At 43.5% G+C, this 6,210-nt stretch overlaps 1 long non-coding RNA gene across 3 annotated transcripts in view; it reads right to left on the reverse strand.

Moving 5' to 3' along the window:
* Nucleotides 1-6,210, reverse strand: part of LOC109323232 — a 192,473-nt gene that overhangs the window by 52,496 nt on the left and 133,767 nt on the right. For all 3 annotated transcript variants that reach the window (XR_002104588.1, XR_002104587.1, XR_002104589.1), the window contains exon 3: nt 2,364-2,432. This is a non-coding gene — a long non-coding RNA (uncharacterized LOC109323232). The remainder of the gene's footprint in view (nt 1-2,363; nt 2,433-6,210) is intronic.

The following is a 6,210-nucleotide window of genomic DNA, read 5'->3' on the forward strand; positions in this document are numbered from 1 at the left end:
TGGAAAAATTTTAGTTAAAAATTGGAGTTGCATTGCTATTTTCTTTAAGAAAACATCAATTTCAGAGATTTTTTTCAGTCCAAACAACATAATTCATTTTCATCTGTTGCTCTGAAGTAACATATTTTGATTAGGAGTATTAAATCTTTTTAATTGATTGGAAAATTAATCCCAGTTGTGAACAAACTGCATTTAACGAACTGCATGTAATAGGCATCTAACTAAACAGGGAAATAGATAAAACTTCCGGAGTACTCCTACCCAACCAGTCAGAATCAGTCTATACTTACCTAGAAATGCCTTCTGTTGGCACCCATGAAAAAAACAAAAAACAACAACAACAACAACAAAAATCAGATTTAGGTAAGTTACCAATGACTGAAACATTGTCATCTTGTATTTATATTTCAGTACAGTTTGTTCCTTGCTTGTTGCCAAAATAATTTCAACCTTCTATTATGCACTATCATAGCATTTTGCTTCTGCATGTTATATAGCCTAGCTATGATGACCATAGCAGTTACTGTTAGCCAAAGGCCCTATGACCTAGAGAAAAGTGCACTGCCAAGGAAACATCAAAGTTCAAGTCTTACCACTACTGGTTACCAGTAATTATTGTGGCTAGGTACAGACATTCAAAAAGCCTGAGGCAGAATCAGTCCAAGTTTCGTGGTTTTCTGTAAGTGGCATAGTTTAGACTGGTAGTGAATTCAAACACACATTCACCTTCTGGCGTGTGTGGGGGAGGGGGAGGGGGGGCAGGGACAGGGACACAAGACAACAAATCTTAGACCAGGTTCCACCATTTTAAACCAGACTGCATGACAAACTTCTGTTCTGTTACCAGTACAGACCAGTTTCCCACTACATACCTGTAAAAGTATAATGTCTGTACCTGGACTGTATGCTCTTCATAATCCCTATTATGGAGTACAGTCCCCGTGCCATAGTATCAGAAAGTTACACCAGCTGAGTAGAAAATATTTCTTCCACACGGCAGACCAAAGTTACAGCCAGTAAACCAAACCAACTCTTCAAGAATCTGATGGACCTAAACCCACTAGTGTTCGAGGAGTGGGTGAGTAGGGGGAACCAACCCTGGATGCTGATTTAGAGGGGGTGCCAGAATGGTGCACCCTAAAAACCCCATGTTGCAGGGGCTGCTGCCACTGGTGAACAAGGAGCCCACACCAAGTTGCAGCAGTCCAGGCCTACATTGCTGTGCCTGCAGTAGCAGTCAGAGTGCAATGAGCCTATGCTGCATGAGCTAAGGTCACTCAGACCCTGTCCTGCCAAGCTCTTCAGTGCTCAGCACGACACCACCACCACCCCCCTGCACTCTGCTCAGGATGCAGAAACAGCTAGCTAAAAGCTCAGCTGCTCTGACTAAAACAAGTCTGCTCATATATACAAGCCACCTTTTCAATTCATACCATTTTCTTTTAGTGGTGGGTCCTATATCTGGCTAATAAAATAAGCATGGTAAATGGAAACCTGCATTGAAGGTCCAGGGTTCAAACCCTGGCGATACAGGGAAGGGGAAGAGAATATTAGTAGCACAAAACAGATTCTCTGAAACAAGGCATGGGAAATTGGGAAATTGTAGCTTAAACTGCATAAAAAGTTAAACTTAAGCACTAAACAATTAGGAAATGCTAGAATTAAGGTACTCTGTGCTACCTTAATTTAGCTCCCTTGTGCTTGCACATTATCATGCAGTCCTTAATTAGATGATTACATACTATTTCCCACGGGGCAGCTTTCTAGGAATGAGTCACAGTTAGATGGTGAATGCAAATCCTGTCTGTTGGCTCTGTGGTTTAAACCAGGACAAACGGCTCTAGGATGAAAGGCTCCACTCACCCCTCCTTATTACGAAACCAAGGCAAAATTGGCCTCTGAGAGAGACCCAGAAAGATTTGTTCTTTCCTAGAAAAGGGATTGTAACACAGAACACACTTGCTTCCCTGAATCAGTGAAAGGAAAAGAAAACCCTGCCTCAATCAATCTCAGCTTGCTAAAACAGGAGATATAGACGGCCACTAGCTCAAGCCAGCTTACAAAAGGCATTGTTAGCTGCTGTCCTGGAAGACAAGGCTTAAAAGGCCTCCTATTTTAAAGGCTTCATATATTTTTAGAGACATTTAGGGAGATGGGCTGTGTGCACTGTACTATCTTACTGTTGATATCAAATACCTTGAGGGTTTTTAATGACTATTAAATCTCTGTCTATCCTACTAACTATTGGTGTACAGATGAGACAGTCTTATTTGCTGCTGCAGCCTGTGGTATTTTAACCATAGCTACAGTGTTACAGATGGCATTATTCTTTTTGTGTAGTCTTAAGTGGTCGTCATATATACTGGAAACAGCCAAGAACTGCTAGGCCTAACTGTTTCTGTACCATTTGCAAAGGAAGATCCTATTTGTTGCTGGAGGCAGAGAAAAAAAATTAAAGAAACACCTTAGCTCTTGACTTCATATCAGGCTGTTACCATAACTCCCTATGCTTTTTCTGCATTTACACCCACCCCTCAATGAGGGCTGTGGAACCATTTGCAACAAAAACAGTCAAACCTCAGCTTTTATTATCTGTTCATATCGGCAGAGCTGAAGTAATAACCATAGGAAATCTGCGAGAAAGGGATCAGATAGACCAATCTGATGGTTAGGCTAGGTACAGACAGGTACAGGCTAGGTACAGACAGTCAAAAAGCCAGAGGCTGAATCAATTCAGTTTTTGCAGGTTAGTCAACAATGCAGAAATTGAATTGAAACAGAAAATGCAGCCACATGCAAGTAGGTAGCTCTCTTACTCACTTACTCTTCCTGCTGCCCCTGAGTTCTCTGGGATTTGCGGTCCACAATCACAGCTGCAGAACTCTGCAGGGTTGCTTGTCATCACTTCTTCTTGCTTCCAGAAGCCTCTGGGATTTGTAGTCAAAAGTTGCAGCCAGCAGTAAGTTTGAGCGGGGGAAGGGGTGTTTAACGCCCTTCCCTGGCCCCAAACCCCAGCTGGGGTTTGCCTGGGGGGAGGCAGTCCCCGCCCCTGCAGACTGGCCTGCATCCCCAGCTGGGCTTATGCCCCCACAGCCAACACTTACTGCTCTAGCTAGGGAGCAGAGGGCCAGGGCCAGCCCTGCTCTGTGGGGCAGACAGCATAGCACAGGACAGCCCAGCCCAGGGCTGCAAAGCATGCTGGGATGCTAGAGGGCTCTGATTTAACTTGAACCAGGAAGGGGCCTGGGACAGAAGTTCCATAATTTTGGAACTAAATTAGTTAAGTCTGATACTACATTCAACCAGGCTTACCTTAAACCGGTTTCAACCATTTTGGAACTGGTTTATGTGCACTGAACTTGTTACAGGTTTAATCCAGTTTCTGATTGCTTAAACCGGTTTATGTGTAACTTCTGTTCCTAGCCTTACTGAAACAGAAGATCTATAATGATTTGTCAGCTGCAGACTGGACCCATTATGTTTCTTTTGTTACAGCCTAATAATTCCTATAGCTGAAACTTCATTCTCCACTGTTTCTGTATTACATGCAAGTTCTGGAGAAGCAGAAGCTTTTTCTTACTAGGTAAGTCGGTGTGATTTTTCTGTTTTTATCATGGGAGTAGGTTTTTGACTGTAACACCCAAGTATCTTCATCAAGTAACTCTCAAAATGCTTCCTGTGGGGGGTCAGTATCATTTCCCCTATTCTACAGATGGTAAATGTAGGGAACTTGTCCAAGGTCATGTAGTGGCAGAGCCAAGAATTAGAATCCATGTTTCCTGACTTTTAGGCCAGTGCTGTCCACACTGCACCATACTACAGCAATAATTGCACTCTTTCTGTGATGGTGAGGACACATCTCATCATCCAGTTGTCCCAGATCAGCTGTATCATCCATTATTTTTATTAAGTTAACTTCAGGCACCTTGAAGTGCACCAGATTGAGAGCCTTGGAGAAGGGGGTTCTGTTTTTATGCAAAAAATATATCAGAACTAACTGCACTGTAACATCATTCTGCAGCCCTTCTCCTCCAGCCTCCCACTGACAAGTCAAGGGAAGCCTGCTGTTAATATGGAATTTTTTAAAGTTTCTCCAAACAACTCCCATAATATTTAACCCTAACTTGGAGGGTCATTGTTATGGTCAGAGACCAGTCTCCTTGTTCATTCAGTCATTGACCTCAGTGTTTTCACAATCAGTAAGAGCATCACAATTAATGTTGGTTGTAATCATGCTATTCCATAGACAATTATCCCTTAGGAACTGAAATGAAGAAAACCCCTCATTTTACATAAGCCTCTAAGTCACCATCACCTGACAGTTGCTGACATCTTTCAGATTTTTACCTAGAAGTTAAAGACACTACCACAGCTTTTTTGTCTTCTTTATCTAAAATACTGGTATATTAAAAAACCCACAGAATCGTTTTTTCGCTAAAAGCCTGGTGCAACCTCAGAACTGTTCCTGGTATCATCTACTATGTAGTTACCTTGGTATATTTGAAAACAGCATCCTTCTCTATGAAGATAAAACATGACCTTGAAGGTTTTACTTCATGTTGTCTATTTGTTGCCTCTGTCACCAAGGAGACTGAATTCCTACACTCACTTTTCAGATCTTTGCCGGAACATAATTCATGCCTCTCTCTGCCAGCAATCATCATAGCATAATTACATGGGCTATTAATACATACTGTTTGTGCATTATAGAATTAACTGTTTGTGTACTCACATCATATGTATGATAAGCAAGGGTGTTACAACACAGGAAACTCAATTCAGCCTCACTTGGGTTCATGAGTGCTAACCTTTTAAAAGTTTTAGTTTTGTATTATTGTACTATGACTTGCCACAGTGGCAGCAAAATTAGATTGCTGTTCTCGATTTTCATCTTCTGTAACTAGGTTAAAAATAATAATAAATCCAGCATCAACTGTGTCAAAATAATCAAAGAGGAAAAACAAAATTTGGGTGGATTGCATCTACAACAGAGTTAACTGGTCCTGGGAAGTTGCTAGTTGCATGGTTCCCCCTGTTAGAAAATATTGACTTACAAGCATGAGGTAATTGAGACAAACTCATTTGCTGGTATCCCTCTTACAGCATTTGTAGATGGAGTTCTGCATAACAACTGTGGGATCTGACCCTGCTAATAGTATTAGGAGTAGGCAGTGTAACATGCATGATTAGAATAAAACACTGATGTAAGCACTACGGCCCACCAATAAGTAGTGAAATGGTCTTTAGAGAAGGCTGTAGCTTGATAAATTATAACTCTATTAATATACTAATTATGTTTTCCTGTTGGATTTTCCATTTTGCTTTAAGCAGCACACTTCATCAGTACTAATAGGAGTCCCATGACAGAAACATCTATACAAGTCTGTGACAGGCTGGCTGGCAGTGACCTAGCCCAGGGGTTTTGAAAGGGCAAAAGATGATGGGAGGACTTCGGATTCCCTTTCCTGCCCAGTCTGGTAATGATTTGGCTTAGGGGTTTTGAAGGGGTAAAAGATGATTGGTGCAGAAAGGGAAGCCCAAGTTCTCCAATCAGGCCCCAGAGACTCAGGCCTTTGCGTTCCCCTCCCCCCGCCCCATGTCCTGATTGGCCCCTTGGGTCACCTGGAGGGGGATAAAAGGGGCAGTGTGGGCTGACTTAGGGGAGACACCAGCGAGGGACAATGAGGAAGGAGCTTCACAGAGCTGAGCCGGCGGGGTAGAAGCAGTGCCCTAGAAGAGCCTGAAAGAGCAGGACCTGCAGGCAGGCAGGCTGCACCCTCAGCAGTGCAGTGTGCAGCCGGCAGGAGAGGCTCCCCACTGGGCTCCAGGATCCCCAAGGAGAGGCTGCAGCCAGCAGGAGAGGCTCCCCAGCTCCAGGAAGGATCTGAGCAGCAACCTGAGGGGTTCCCAGCTCTGCTTCCAGCTCCTCTAATCAGAGGGCGGGCAGCTCAATGCAAGGCCGGGCTCTGGGGAGGTCAAGACCACAGCAGTCTGGAGCAGTGCCACCAGTGGTGGCTGTGTGGCAGTATTCCTGCCTACCATGTGGAAGATATGGGTTCAGGTCTTAGCTGAGGTGACTTGGGGTGAGTGAGCTAACAAGAAGCAAGTCTTCTTGCAGTGGAAAGGGGTCATTGTGTTCCCCTCCAGGTACCAAGGCCCTATGTTTCCTTGTCATTTGACATTTTGCATTTTGTGCCCTTTGTATATTTC

The sequence above is a fragment of the Crocodylus porosus genome, unplaced genomic scaffold (genome assembly GCF_001723895.1).
Source record: "Crocodylus porosus isolate Cpor-Errol unplaced genomic scaffold, CroPor_comp1, whole genome shotgun sequence".
NCBI lineage: Eukaryota > Metazoa > Chordata > Crocodylia > Crocodylidae > Crocodylus > Crocodylus porosus.